Source organism: Macadamia integrifolia, unplaced genomic scaffold (genome assembly GCF_013358625.1).
Source record: "Macadamia integrifolia cultivar HAES 741 unplaced genomic scaffold, SCU_Mint_v3 scaffold1505, whole genome shotgun sequence".
Lineage (NCBI taxonomy): Eukaryota > Viridiplantae > Streptophyta > Magnoliopsida > Proteales > Proteaceae > Macadamia > Macadamia integrifolia.
Window position 1 is genome coordinate 121,207 of NW_024868235.1, and position 16,566 is coordinate 137,772.

Here is a 16,566-nt window from a genome sequence, read left to right on the forward strand (position 1 = left end):
AAGAATTTTCATAGTAGCATTGAACTGTGTCTAAATCATCTTATAGAAATGTTGAATAATTGAACACCTTGTGGAGGATTTCCTAAACGATAATACCACTGTTGCAGATAAGAGGGAACATATTGTTGCTGATGAGGAGTAGTAGGAACTACAGTTGTAGGGAGACAACCATCATCAAGCAAATAGAGACCACCCTGCACCTTACCGCATCCAATCTTCTTTCCCGTTACCAGATCCTGAAAAATGCAGTGGGAAGGAAAACAAGTTACTTTACAATTAAAGTGCCTAGTAAGGCTGCTAATAGATAGTAGGTTATTAGTACAATTTGGGATGTGTAAAATTGAATTTAATGTGAGAGAAGAACACTAAATAGATACCTTTCTAGAGATAGAAGATAGGATGCCATCAGCAACCCAAACTTTCTCTTTGCCTGAGGTGGGTAAATACTGGTAAAAAATATTTAAACGACCACTCATATGATCAGCAGCACCCGAGTCAATGATTTAAGGACTAGAGACTACTAGTGAACAACAACCACCAAATGAATGGGCAAATTTGAAATATGAAGGGATTGAATTGGAAAGAGCTGATGAATTGAAAGCCTTAAGCATGCGTTTGAAATTTGGAAGTTCTTCCTAAGTGAGACCAGTATCAATTGTAGATGGTTTGCCCATAGCTTTATCTTGGTTAGTCATATTCTTAGATTTACCACGAGTATGCTTAGCTTCAAAATCAGTTGGTTTCCCATGAAGCTTCCAACATGTTGCTTTGGTATAGTATGGTATGGTTTGTTGCAGTGTTCACATTTTACTATCTCCTTGGTGTTATAATCCAGCAGTCAATGAGAGAGGGAGTGAGTCGGTGAGTCTAATTCCAATTCTCAAACTGACTTGAATGTTGACTTGGTAAACCCTATAAAATATGTACCTACTTGCACACAGTCACATACATACTCAGCCTCTCACAGGCATTTCCAAGTATGCACGTCCATTCCATATTCTACGCACTTCATGTAGATTATAGTATAAATAAAATTACACCCATAACACAGGGATTTTTATGAGATTCGGCAAGATGCCTACATCTCGGAGTAGTGTATATAAAGGTTTCGTACCTACTCAATACACTACTTTAATTACACCTATAGTTGGGAGCACCCACAACCAATTTTCCCAACTTATAATTGAGAAGGCACACATAATGCCGGTATAATTTGCAGCACCCATACTGCAAAGGAACACCCACTCCCAATGCTTAGTACCCACTAAACACCTAGTACAGAAATACACTATAAATTGGGCTCATACAGTTTGCCCTACATTCCAACTCAAGCTAGCATGCATAGGTCAATATCAACTACAGTTAGCAGGCATACATCATTATAGATAATGTGTGTAAAGTAGGATAGAAAATCTCACAACTAGTTGTCTGTGATGCTTTGGGACCCTTCACACTGATCACTAGAATCTCCAACTTCACCTCTCAAGAGGAACTTGGTTCTTCAAGTGCTCACCGACAAATTTGATGCTCACATAGACCTTTCCATTGTCTTCCTGAGCATCAATGCACAAGAAGAATTTTTCACACTTGATTGAGAAATAAAGTAATACCGCAACAAACGGGTCGTGTGTAACTATGGGTCGATCACAGGGAAGTGAGCTCTATAAAAATTCAATTCTAACCTAGGAAGAATATACTAACTAATGGGGTTATCACAAATTAAAATAAACTAAACTATCAATGGTAAAAAAAAAATTAAATTAAACATGTAATAATAAAGTGAACCTAAGATTAAAGTTAGAATGAATTAATGAACCTAAAATTATGTCAGCATTGGAGAGATGTAAGACTATGATGTAGGGAAACACTTAGGAATTAGAATCCACTATGAGATTTAAGAACAATCTACAAACAATCTAGCCCTATATCGCATGCTTGAATTGGTTAATAGGAAATATGGATTTTTAAATCTAACATGTCCTATGAGTTATTCAACACATATATAGCATTAGATTAGAAGCAAGACTGTATTGGAAGTTGGCAATTACGTATACGAAAGGTGATCAATGACATACATAATTTTGACTTTGTTGTAAAAGGGTTTTGATTGTATGGAATTAAGAAAAAAAGGCATCAATTGCTTACAAGTTGCTCTTCATCTCATGGTTTCATCCAATCCCTAAGTTGCAGGATTTAGTTAAACATGGGGATGAGAAAAGATGAATAACAAGTAGAAGATGGACAAAACATTATATGAAATTAAATATGAAATTAAAAAGAAAATGAAAAGAAGTACTTTACGGAATATGTACTACAAAATCCAAGCTTAAGAACTTCGAACTTTAACTTCAACTTCAATCTTTGCTTACAACTCTAAAAGAAAAGAAAAAGCTAATAAGGAAAAGCTCTCTAACAATTTTGGTTCTCCTCAAGGTGTGAATTAAGTCCCTATATATAGGCTATGGAGAGTATGTTAGAAGTAGTTTAAGAATCAATCTTTTTATGGTGCTGCCCCAATCTCTCCCCACTGGGACCTCCTTGATTGCATTTCGTAGGAGTTAGGTGATAATGAAAAAGCTGTCCTCGAAGCTATTCCATTAAAGGAGGAGATTAAAACTGTAGTCTGGAGTCTTGACCCAGATAGCTCCCTCGATCCGAACAGATTCTCAGGTAATTTTTTCAGAAGGATTTGGGATATAGTCAAACCTGATTTTTGCAAAGTAATTTGTTATTTTTTTGGGTAGGGAAATTTCGTTCAGGGGTTAATAATTGTTTTGTTACCCTGATTCCAAAAGTCTCTGGTGCCTCTTCCCTTAGGAGTTTTCGCCCAATTTGCATGGGGAATTTCTTCTCAAAAGTTATCACAAAAATTTTAGCTTCAATGTTATCCCCTTTCCTTTCCTGCCTTATCTCTGATGAGGAGGGGGCTTTTCAGAGGGGTAAAATTATTTCCACCAATATCAGCCTTGCCTCTGAACTTGCAAATTTAATGCACCCCTCCATAAGAGGAGGTGGTATGGGAATTAAATTAGATGTTTAGAAGGCCTTTGATACCCTTTCTTGGGATTTCCTTTTTGCTACCCTGAAGAAATTTGGGTTCTCTCAAAAATGGGTTGATTGGGTTCATGAAATCCTTTCTACTTCTAGAATTTTTATCCTATTGAATGGTGGTCCTATGGGGTATTTTGGGGATGCTCATGGTCTTCGCCAAGGGGACCCAATTTCTCCCATTCTTTTCATTTTGGCAGAGGAGGTTCTATGTAGAGGTTTGAAATCCCTATCGGATATGGAAAAATTAAAGCCGCTCCCTGGGCCAAGAGGCACTCACATTCCCTCACACTTATTATTTGATGATGACATATTTGTGTTCATGAATGCCTCTGCTTCCTATGTTAGGAATCTACAAAATTTCCTTTATATGTATCAAGAGTTTTCAAGTCAGCATATTAATCTTGAGAAGAGCAAGATTTTCTTTGGGAAAGTCGCCCCTCACAGGAAGCACTTCATATCCGAGACCTTGGGTATCCCTATCTCAAAGCTTCCAACAAAATATTTGGGAGTTGAAATTTTTAAAGGAAGAGTCTCCAATAAGCATCTGCTTCCAATGATGGATAAAATCAAAGCCAAACTTGCTGGATGGAAGGGAAAGCTTCTCTCCTTGGCAGGAAGAGTTGAGCTGGTTAGATCAGTGATCTTAGGTATCCCCATCCATAATTTTGCTATTTACTAGTGGCCTCAAACAACCATTAAAACAGTTGAGCAGTGGATGAGAAATTTTATCTGGTCTAATGATGTGATCAACAGAAGAAGGTGGTGTTAAAATGGAAAAATGCGTGCAAACCAAAGCAGGAGGATGGCCTTGGTATAAGAAAGTTGCGTGTTGTTAATTCAGCTTGCTTGTGTAAATTGGCATGGCAAATCAAGTAAGAGGAATCTATTGTGAGCTCTTTCTTTAGAGCAAGATTTGTGAATGTGGATGGATTGCTCAAGACCAGCTACAAATCTTCCTCAATTTTGAAGAAGGTTTGGAATACTATTTTAAGGTTTGAAAGATGGACTATAGGAGATGGGAGAAAAATAAAATTTTGGCTTGATAAATGGTTAGATGGGACATCTATTGCTGAAGGCTCAGGGCTGGACTTATCCACTTTTGCAGGCACTAATACAAAAGTAGCGGATTTCATTGTTGATAATAGATGGAATCTCTCCTCAATAAATTCATCTTTTTTAAGAGATAGTTTTGCAAAAGCGAATCAGATTATGGTCTCTGATTTTGAAGATGTTTGTCATTGGACTCTTAATCCCTCAGGTACCTTTTCTATTCGATTTGCTTGGGATTCGATAAGGAAGAAAAACCCAAAAATTCCATGGTATTCTGTCATCTGAAAATCTCCTATTCAACCTCGGCAGGCGACCTTTGGTTGGAGGTTACATCAAAAAAGCCTCCCCACAGATGATATGGTGAGGAAATGGGAAATTCACATACCTTCAAGATGTGAGCTCTGTGGTATGGCTGAGGAATCAATAATTCATTTGTTTCTATCTTGTTCATATTCATCTCAAATATGGAGTCTATTCTGCTCTTTAGTTAACACTTCCTAACCCTCTTTCATATCTATAAAAAACATGGTGAAGTGGAGGAAACAGAGGGCTCAATCCATTCCTTTTAAAAAATTATGGATTAGTGGTGCCACCATTGTCCCATATTTCTTATCGATGGAAAGAAATTCCTGACGTCATGATGGTATCCCCAAGCCTTACAAGCACTGTTTTGAGATGATTAAAGGAGATCTCAGGTCAATCTCCTTGGTGCATTCAGGTTCCATTTCTTCCATTGCTGATTTGCCATGTGCCAGGAATATTGTAGTTCATAACACTCAGGGAAAGAAAAGAGATCCATTGGAAATTTTCTAGTGTCCTCCTTCTTTAGGATGGCTAAAGTTGAATATTGATAGCTGTTCCTTAGGAAACCCAAGAAAAGCTGACACAAGGGGTGTCTTTAGGAATGATAAAGCTGAAGTTATTTTAAAATTCAGAGAGGTTATAGGAGTGAAAACAAACTTTGAAGCATAATTTCTTGTTGTGATCTCTGGTTTGGAACATGCAAGATCCATCCATGCTAAGAAACTATGGATTGAGAGCAACTCAATTGCTGTGGTCACTCTCCTGTCTCGTCGTCTTGTGCCCTGGTTTGTTTTGCAAAGATGGAGGAGTCTAGGTCCCTTCTTGGAAGATATTGAATGGAAGATATCTCACTGCCATCGAGAGGCCAACTTGATTGTAGATTTTCTGGCAAAATCGACGACTAAATTGGATGCTTCTGATCCTGTTCAAGTATGGTCGCCTATGGTTTCTTTGGAGATGGAAATGGATGCCAATATGCGTCCAAGATATAGATTTTTGTAATTGCAATAATCTGTCTTTGTTAGGCTTGATTCCTTGGAGTGTTTTCCTGCTAATGGCAATGCCGAATGTGGGTTTCTCACTTCAAGTCTCTTTCCTATTTATTTTTTGGTTTTTCTTCCCTATATCATATTTTTCTCATTAATAAATACATCATCTTTTAGCAAAAAAAAAAAAAAAAATGTAGTTTAGGAATGAGAAAGGTACGTATAAGTTTCGGAAAAGGAGAGTTAAAAAACCAAGTAAGAAAGAGAATACTTGTATGAGAAGAAAAATGGAAAGAAATGAAGAAATCAAGCAGAAATAGGAATAAGAAAGACAGAGTTATGTATAGGAGAGAGGAGAGAGGAGAGAGGAGAGAGATTACATAATTAATTTTTGGAAATTCTAAAATTTAACTTAAATTCTAATTTAGCCCAAAACATTTTTTGGGCTATATCTCTCCATCCTAACTCCGGATTGACTCGAACCGAGAATTAAAGATGCATCATTTTAAATCATGAACGCAACAAGCCCAATATCCAATATGTTCCGGTGAACTCTTCATCTTTTAAAATTACCATTATGCCCCTACACTTGCGCAAGTCCTCCCGTATCCAATTTGTCTTTGTTACTCAATTTCTTGGTCTATCTTTTAACTTGAGGTGAAATTCTTCATTTTCCCTTGATTGCTTCAGTGAAATTTCTTCCCATCTTGCCCTAGATCACATGTGAATCGATCCATGAGTAAACTGGTATCTAGATTGCATTGGATCCTCCCATTTAGCATCTTTTTTGCGCATGATCTTATAACCTGTAAATGTGAGAAAATCACATTATGTAGTCACTTTTATCATCGATCTAGAATCAAAATACTCAATTAAAACGATCATGAATGTATAAAATATGGTATAATCAACACTCTCGTTTCTCCTTTCCTCTCTTCTCTTGGTTTAGAATCAATGCATTATCAATACAGCAACCAGAAACAACCTCCCAAAACACTTAACCACATTCAATGGCTCACATGCAAGGGGAGCTTCTCTCTTCAAAACCATGGGCTTCTTCCTTCCAAAACCTTCTCAACCTTCCATTAGGTAGAGGATGAAATTCTGAGAATTTTGCAAGTTGAATAGACCAATTTGGTCATGTGGTTAGAAGTTAAGACTATTTGAAATTGAGCCAATCAAATAATCCCATCTAAAATCTTTTAGAGGCAGCGTGGAATATGCTGGCAGTGCAGGGTGCGGTGGCACAGATCTTGGAAGTTGAACTTGGTTCAAAAAGCACTTTTAATTATGACCGTTGGATCAATCAAGCAATCATTAAATATAGACCACCAGATCAACGTCTGGGCTGGCGTAGGGTCTGATGCCGTTGCAACGCTAACATCATCGGTCAGAGCCGTTGTCGGCTTTTAATTGGGTGATGCATCATCTTAAATGAGGGACGTCGGATAAAGTGAAGAGGTACAACAGCCCTTGGATGGCCACCAAGGCCACGTGGCAACATCACAACCCTTGATTTCAAATATAGGACTTAGACTAATTACACACAACCCCTCCTGTCCTCAATTTTTACGCTGAAAACCCCTACAACCAAATTCTTTTAGGAATTACCCAAAAAACCTAAAATAACATACCATGTGTAGAAATTCCCGCTACAACATTGAGAGCTTTTCGCCAAAATCCAAATTGGATTTTCAGATTGGTTTTGCAGAAATGGCCATAACTTCTTCATACGACTTCGGATTGATTCGAAACAAAAAAGGTATGGACCACGACTCAATGCTCTACAATCTTCTAGAAGACCTGATCATCATACTCAACCATGCAAAAGACTAAATTTTCCCTGTACCTTGTGGATGTCGTAACTTTTTGATATAGTATCGAAATGGGACAAAACCAAGTGCATTGGGAAGAATAATTACGCTCGTATCATCACATGGAGGATTCATCTTTCAAAAAAATTATTTTTTAATGCTAAAAATGCCCCCGATTGCAAATAGGCCAAATTTTCATATTTTGGTTTAGAATCCTGCACCACCTATCATAGATGACCCAACTTACTCCAAACAATTCATATAACATTGCCATCTCATCAAAAGGACCCTAAGTTGCCACGTCACAATTTTCAGTCATGTCACCACTTTCATTCACGTTACCCAAAGTGGTAGTGTCAATAGTACGGTGTGTTCCCTTAGAAGTAGTGGAACCAGTCTGTAGGGCTAAAATCTTTCAGCTGTGGGAGGATGAAGCATAGAGTTACGACGATACTCTTTCGTATGAATAAGGGCAAGGGATTGTTCCAAAGTACGGAAGGGAGATCTGCTCAGTACCTAGATATGAATTTGATCACACTCAATGTTTAAACCAGTTAAGAAATCATACACCCTGATTTTGTCCACATGCTTTGCATAGGGAGCAATGCCCTCATCACTTGAAGGGTGATAGTTTGCAAAGTGATCAAGCTCATACTACAGAGTGCAGAGTTCAACATAGTATTTGGACACAGATAGATCCTGTTGAGTGGTGTTACAAACCTTCTTGGAAAGATTAAATACCTGATCATTATTGCCTATTTGTCCATAGGTTTCCTTGGTAGCAACCTAAACCTGAGCAGAAGTTTCTAATGATAAGAACCCTCTAGAAATAGACTGATGAATAGAATTAATCAGGAAAGACATTACCAGAGATTCATTAGTAATCCATTTGTCCTGGGTAGTACCTTCTGCAGAGGATTTCTTTGATTTTTCTATGATATGTCCAGTAAGACCTCTACCAACAATGGTAAGATAGGTAGATCTTGACCACATGAGGTAATCAGTTCCCTCCAATTTCACAGAATTAGTGCCAAATGATATGTATTCATTGCGACCTTGCCCATCAGATTCTAAGGTTGCAATAGTTACTTTAGACATGATGGCACCAAGGAGAAATCGACAATGAGCAGGAGAAATACTAAAACTTCAAAGTAAGCCAGAAAATCCTAGGTTTGGATCAAATTGCCCTGTGGGGGTAGTGAGGCACTCCTCTATATATTATCTGATTCTGATGAAGAACTGGTGAGGTATGAAAATTAGGGTTTTTGGCGAAAACCCTACATTTTCAAGAAGATGAGGATCACACACACAACCTTGGCAGATGGGGCCATAAGGCTGATCGATCTCCTTTGTAGGGGTGAGGATGGTCTCTTCCAAATATCACATGATTCTAATGGAGGGAACCCAAAAATCAATGGGATCATGGTTTTGGGAAAACCCTATAATTGCAAATGTGTATGGTCTTCAATTGTGTAAGCAATGGTGGATACTTATTTAAGATGCAGTGTTTGATCTTCAAGAGGAGGTTTGATCTTAACAGAAGAAAGAATCAAGCCCTAAGAAGGGAAGAATCAAGAATCGTAGGGTAGGGAAAAAGGTACTTCAATTGCTCACTCCCAAAGTTTTAGTGTTTAAAACATTAAGGTAATGTGTAGGACAATAATTAGATTCATAAAAATCACCTCATTAGTGCTATCCTATGGGGAATTAGGGAGACAAAAGAAGAGAAGAATGTGGAGACTGAGAAGGGATGGAGGCTTGCAATTTGGGTAGAAGAGAAAAAGAAGGCTAAAAAAACTTAGATCAGAAAGGTGGCTCTAATACCATGTTAACAGCCAAATTAGGGTAGCATGCTTGAGTGATCAAACTGATTGCACAAGCCCTTTATTTATAATAAGAAAAAGAGTCATAAAAGAACAAGTTATACCTCAAATGCAATTAACCCCCATCCAACTGCCCCACTCTAAATGGGGTTGGTGGAAGGAGAAAAGAACCCTAGTGCCCTTGTGGCACAATTAAATATCTATTCTAACAATAACACTTTGTTGCAAGCTCTATTGTGGCCAGCTCAAAATTTTGTGTATGTCCGTTCTATGTCTCATTCCTATGGATGGAACATACGACTAGACCATTGTGAAGGTTGTCCTCAGTCCGAAAATTATATTCATTTGATCGATTGGTGCTATGGATCACTTTCCACTTGAACTACGAGGACGGATTATATATAAGGTTGTCTTTAGAGATGACCTAACGAAGAGGCCCCCCCATTAAGAATCGTCAAATGGGGAACTTTATGGAGAGAGAGTGCGTGTGGACCCCTAATTCATGTGAGAGTGTGCCAAGGAATCTGCTCATGGACGGTGTGTGAATATTTTCCCATATTTTTGTTTTCCTATATCATGTGTGTCTATCTTTAGATTCAATATTTTCGATATTTTCTTAATTTTATGAATTTTTCTGCATTTATTTTGCATTCTAAAATAATTTGCATATGAGAAGGCCACTTTAGTGATTTTAGGGTATTCCATTTTTTGTAGTTTCTCAAAACTTTTTTTTTTTACATCAATAGACATTGTTTAGGGATTTCCTTGATTCATTTTCATTTTTTTATTTATCTATATTTATTTTACATATGGAGAGTTAATACTCATTATTTGTTATTTGCTATTCTTTCACTTTAAATGATATTGTTGTTGTTACAAAAAAAAAAAAAAATGATATTATTGTAAATATCACATTCTTGTAATTTGGGGTTTTTGTTTTTTATTTTCAAATAAGATAATAATTTAATATTTTTAAATTCTATTGTGAATTATTGAAGACATATTTCTATCCAAGAGCGAACCCCTGCACCAAGAGCCCAAGACATAAGAATTAGAAATGGCCATTGGACCAAGACATCCCCTGAGCGTGTGATCTCATTGTTTTGGGCGTTGTCATGCTTCATGAAAGAAAACATTTCTCCTGAATTATTTGATGCAATAACCTGTATTTTGAAGTGCATGCCACGTTTATAAGTTCTTCTCCCCGCCTTTATTCAATTCTTATTTCTCAGTATTTTATTTTTTACATTAATTATTTAGTTTTATTTATTTACTTTTCCTAAAAAAATACCAAATGAAAGGTGTAGAGTCCAGGGGGTATTGGATAAGGGACCACGCGTGATCATATGCGCCAAAATAAAATGATGTTGGGTTTGGACGCAATGCTCTAACATCGCAAGAGCGCACGTCCTCTACCGAAAGAGGGAGTCACCACCTAGGGTGATGGGCCTAGGACCCAAAAATGATCTCTCTTTCGAGGAGAGAGAAAAACTATGACTCAATGACGGATAAGGGGAGTGGTCTTCGTCCAAGATTCTAGACAAGTGTCAAGTTGCAAGGAAGGAAGGTGTAAGGCACCCGCCTCGCCCAACCCGGAGGTCGGTCTCCATCTATCTAGACCTGTGTATACCCTACTTGCTAAGTTTTAAACCTAGGTCTAAAACTAGTTTTAAACATAGGTTTAAGTCTAACCTAAGTTGAGTCTGGATTTTTCGTCCTAACCCAATTCCTATGTTTGGACACAAGAAGTGTCAAGGTGGATTTGTGTGTGTATTTTGTGTGCAGATAAGGCACCTGTATGACTTAAAAAGAGAGTAAATACGAATGGTATATGAAGTGAAGAGTCCAAAAATAAATAAGGTACATGAGAATCATATGAAAGGATGACGATACATGCCGAGTGGATTGGAGATATACAACATCCAATAATACATGATAAGCAAACTGAAGAGATATACAACATCCAAGAGTTTCCATATCGGCATTGGGCTAGATGATGGGCCAGCCACGCCCATCCTATACTAGCGCCCCCTAATCCACGTAGTGGGACTCAAGATATCTCTCAAATTGCTTAGAAGTCAAACCAAAATAAAATAAAGAAACACATGACTCAAATAAAATTTTTGATTTGTCAACAAATTGGGATATAGGCCCTAGGAGAGAGAATCTAGCCATGGATGGGCTGGACCCCCAAAGGGAAAAGAAAACATTTTGTTTTGATTTGCCATAATTGAAATTAGAGGTAATGGACTCATCATAAATTCAACCTAATCGGGCCAACCATATCGGAAAGAAATGAATGAATGACGTCAAGTTTCAAAAAAAAGGAAAGAAGAAATTTTTAATGATTTTTAAGGGTTTTGATGAAATCATGATCAGAGCGGATGTGGCAAAAAGAAATTTGAGAGAGGCGTGCTCTCTCAGCCCGAGGACTTGTATTTTGGAAAGCAAAAATCATTTAAAAAAAAAAAAGTTCTAGGGCCCACGTTGATGTAGCCACACATGCGCAAGCTCTTGACCAATAGATAGTCAAGGCCCATGGCGGAGTGGCATTGTGCTCTTTTTTCAAAGGAAAATAGATTCTTTTTTCTTTTAAGGGGAAAGAAAAGGAAAACTGTTTTTGAAACTGTATAATGAAAGAAAACAAAGAAAGAACGTTTCGAGACAATTTGAATGTGGCGACCCAGAAATCAAAGTGACCTACCAATGCTCTCAATACAAGGGTCGGGCCATCTCCACTGATGGGCCCAAAGTGAATATAGTCAAGATAAGCAGGCAAACTAATGGGCTGAACATGTAAAATGGCCCATCTCAAATATCCGACTAAAAGAAAACGGCCTAGAATGGGGAGTGAACAGTTCAAGGGCCATTACACATAGGACAGTTCCTCACCCTTAACAGTTCTAAAACGATCCTAATAATAGGGTAATTCCATTTCTTAATGGTAAGGTATGAACCCACTCCGAATCATCTGATATGCATAAAGACCAATGGGTCTGTCTCAAATAGCTCAAATGGGAAAAGAACCATTGATCCCGCACCTCCCGGTGCACATAAAAATTTTTAGGCCCATCCCAAATAATCCAAAATGGGCATGAATCTCCTAATTCAGCATCAAACAAAATACATGACAGTCCTTATGCTGATCTTAAATATTCTGAAATAAGGAAAATGGATTCCCATATTGGCATCATACCATGTGCATGACAAATTACAAAGCTATCCCAGATGGTATGAAATGAGGGATGGATCATTTCAATTTTTCTTTTTTGGAGGGAATGAGATATTTGAATTGGTAGCTTGCCATTAACGAATACAAGATTAGGCATTAACGGGTTGCAAATGAAAAGGGATGATTTCAGGGAAGTGAAACTAAAACCCAGTCATGGCCACAAATGACATAAACATCAAGGTGTAGGTACAGTTCAGGAACAGCCCACTAAAGAGGGAAAGTAAACAAATTCGGCCATGGTGAAAATGTTGTGAAAGATATGAACACATAGATAATCAGCTAACAACATTTCCAGTAGTAAAAAACAAGAGACAACCATGCAATGGTAACTAAGATTGGATGTGCCAGCGATCAATTTTTAGAGGGGACGACATGAACCATATTAGAATCCGGACCATGATCACATGATGCTTGGCAGGGATAAAGCAAAATACATGGAGATGGGGTTCTACCATGAATCGATCAAAAGAAATTTTTGATGAGACCTTCTGCTGTCAGGGTTGGATCTGGAGTCCAAGATCCAAAAGATTTTAGGGAGCTACTGTAGTGATTGCCATTTCAATGACCTGTTATCTTTCACCTTTCTTTTCAATCGGACAAACTAAATGATATAGAATCTAAACTTAATAATCAGAGCAGTCCCAAAAGAATGCAAGATTTTATGTCAAGAAGGAGCAAACAGATTCAAGATAACCTAGTGCTGCAGCGGAGCAGGGGATCCCTAGAATCATGGAGCTAAAAAGAATGCAAGAATTAAGAAGGATTGCATAACACAGATTGGAGAATGCTCCCTAAAAATGGAGATAAAAAAAGAATGGGTGTAGTCAGCCATACAAGCAAAAACAGCTTCCAAAGAACTAACTTGGATCCAATGATTACAAGTCAGAGAAATGTCTAAATGAGTTAATTGATTCATGCATAATGATTCACTGAGTCATCATTAACCAACCAACGCAAAATCAATAAGGGGAAAAAAGATTCTAAAGCAAAGAGAGTTAGAAACTTACCTCGATTCTTGCAGATGGCAAACGAATCGAACTTGCAAACCGCTGTTGTCTTTCAGAATCGAAGAATAAATCAGCGGAGCATTTCAGTGCCTGAAATCCCAGGCGGACTGTGGACGAGAACCTCTTTGAGAATCGAGTATCCGAGGCTCACCCTCCTCCTTCCATCCCTTACTCTTTCTCGTCCTCTCTTTCTCTCCCTTCTCTTCTTCCTAAAAAATATGAACCTCTCCTCTCTCTCTCAAATCTCTCTAAAACCCTTGACCAGTCGAATCCAAGAAAAAAAAATCCTTTCTCTCTCTGTGAAACCGATCCGAACCTGGAAAGAAAATCTCCCTTGAGACCGTTCTCTCTCTTTTATATCCTTCTGTTATTCTCGAATATTCCTCTCCTTGGAACGGCCCGATCCAAGCCGGAGCTTCTCCTCTCTAACCGTCACCTCCATCGAGGGAAGGACAACCGTTCGGTTGCCACCTTAGCCGCTGGTCCCCCTTCTTCAAGAACGAGAGAGAGGATCGTCCTTCTCTTCCTCTTTCTTCTCCCCTTCTTCTTTCTTGCTTCTTTTGCCCCTCTCCTTTTATTATTATTTTTTTTGCTTTTTTATCTTTTATTTTTTTCTTTTGTTTTCATTGATTTATTTTTTTATTTTTAGTTATTGGTGGGCCTTCCTTTCCTTCCATGCAGGTTCGGAAGTGGTACTTGTAAAATATTATTTTTTAAATGGGGTTAGGGCGTGCCAAAATTTGGTGTCTGACCGGGATGTTATCATTATTAATATTAATATTATTATTATTTGATCGTTTGATTTGACCGATTGGATTGGAGTCAAACATATTTTAAGATGGTCCCGAGTCTTCCAACCCAAATATAATAGCATCTTCAATTTCTCCATTTCTCCAAATGGGGTATTTTCCAGACTTTTATTTAATTTATAACGTCACCTCTTAGAAAGTGTCATTTATACTCAGACCTCCTATTGTCAATCCCGGTTAAGAAATATTCTTTATATACTAATGTCAGCTAATATGTATTTTTTAAATACTAAAATACCCTTGCGAAAGGTGAAGCACCTAAATTTCTCTCCCTCATCTCTTTCATCTTCTTCCTGGTCCTCGACAAACCTGCTTCTATGGTTGGGGATATTCTTAGGAGTAGTTGGACCAAGAAGAGATGAAACCCAAGGAGTTGTTGTGCTGCTTTGTGCTCTGGACATGGTTGGTCACAGGGTTAGCCAAAAATTGGAGCTCTGAATAGTAAAGAGACATTGGTTAAAAACCATCGTATTGAAAATTTTCAACTTCTAAACCAACCAACCAAGGCATTTAAACAAGAAAAAATTTTCAGGGTAAGCCAAAGACAATTCTAGACAATTGAAAGACAATTCCAGACAACTGCATAAATCTTACACGAGTGGCAACGAATGTTGAGGGGGAGGTGGAGGCAGAAGATTGTTGTCCTGCAGCTGCGGTTGCAATTGCGTTTGTGATGGCAGCTGAGCTGGTTGATTTGAAAGTGGTGGGAGTGTTATTGTCTGCTGTTGCTGCGATGGCTGGTGAGATTGCGGGTTCTCCAGCAAGATTATAACTGTCGATGCACTGGTAAAAGCTGTGAAATCCTGTTGCCTTGCGAGCTTCTTCGATGCTTCAGAGGTAGGTGTTAGTGTCGCCGTTGTAACCAATTGGAGCCTTTTCAGCGAGAAATCCCCGCCATTACCTTGCTCCATCGGCTTTAAATTCAAAACAGATCATAGTTAGCAAATTCGGATTCGGGAATTATTCGAGCGGAGAATTATTCGGAATAATTCGATTGATTAATTTAAGGATTTGGTCAAAAAAGCAGACAAAATAAAAATAAGAGTCGGATTCGAATTCGAGAACTATTCGATTAAAAAAATAAAAGTCGGGCAAAAAATTCAGATATTATTTTTATAGTTTATTGTATATTTTTTATTTATTAAGTTATTAACTTGATTTGTATACTTAGAAAGAGCAAATTACTTTATACAATAAAGTAAAAAACTATGAAAAAATTATCATTGAGCGATGGAAGCAATGATTATTGTAATCCAATTTCTACTCATGAAATAGATTAGGCCCCAAAACAGTGAAAGCAAGATTACAACTACAATAAAACAAATAAATAAATTGACCACAAAAAATTTTCACTATCCTTTTGCTTCGGTTCACAAGACCCATATTGCACTAAGACGCATTAATTTTTCAAAATTAAAGCAACAATATAAAAGAAGATTGATTGATACAGCGATATGAATCTGTCTTGGTCCCCTGGAACCTCAAATTATCCACCAAGGCTTGATATCTCCCCTATCTTATGATGAACTGATGAAGTTATGAGAAAGAAATGAAACAAATAGTAGATTCGTACGATTATTACAGAAGAATTAGGTGGAGAAAAAAGATGGGAAGAAGGAGGCGGAAATTTGTGGGAGAAGAAGATGAAAAAAACAAAACTATTTCAGTGGTGGGTACCATGGGTTTCATATGTGACTTTTTTTTTTTAAAATACTGTTTAAGTGGACCGAATAATTCGGTTTAATTTGGTTCTGCCCGAATTATTCGCGTTTTAAATTCAAATTAGTAAAAAACGCATTTTTTTTACCGAATTTTATTTTTAATTCGGATTCGATCAAAATTTTTTATTTAATTCAGAAGTTTTTCACTATTGACTTGGTTATCTAATTTGACCAATTGCAACTTCTTAGAACTGAATGTTGAAGTATGGAGAACAATCTGAAAAAATATAGATAAAAAAAATATATATATATATATATATGTGAATTTTTCATATCTTGTTTTTCTGGCCTCCTTCACAAAGAGATAAGAGCTCGTGAATTAAAATAAATTAATAAGAATTAAAAAAAAAATTTGATTTTCTTATGGAACATACATATCTCGCGAAACTTCATAAAACTTAAATCTCATAGGATAAAAAGAGATTTTTTAGGGCCCTATGCTTATTATGCCTAGCATTATTTGGCACCGAAATTGGCACCTGAATCGATCAAACCAATATTTGTCAGGCTATTGTCCTCCTATTCTCTCGAATTCATAGAGTAAGACATTGATTTCTCAATAAAATCAATTTTGTTGATTGCATGATGAATTTCCTTGGAAAACATTGGCGCATGTGCAATCGAGGTGCTTTACCTAACTGATCTATAACCATTTTTTTAGTAGAATAGCTCTTGCGTTTGTGATAAATATTTTATCATGTAGTAACAACTATTTCATCAAGATAAGTATTTCATGATCCAACATCATGACTTTCTGATCTCTTTCCTAC

At 37.3% G+C, this 16,566-nt stretch overlaps 1 long non-coding RNA gene across 1 annotated transcript; it reads right to left on the reverse strand.

Moving 5' to 3' along the window:
• Window positions 1–5,688: 5,688 nt before the first annotated feature.
• LOC122063970 lies at window positions 5,689–13,807 on the reverse strand. The gene is made up of 2 exons (XR_006135530.1): window positions 13,267–13,807; window positions 5,689–6,196 (listed from the first exon to the last, which is right to left on the reverse strand). It is a non-coding gene; the product is annotated as an uncharacterized LOC122063970 (long non-coding RNA).
• Between the last annotated feature and the right edge of the window lie 2,759 nt (window positions 13,808–16,566).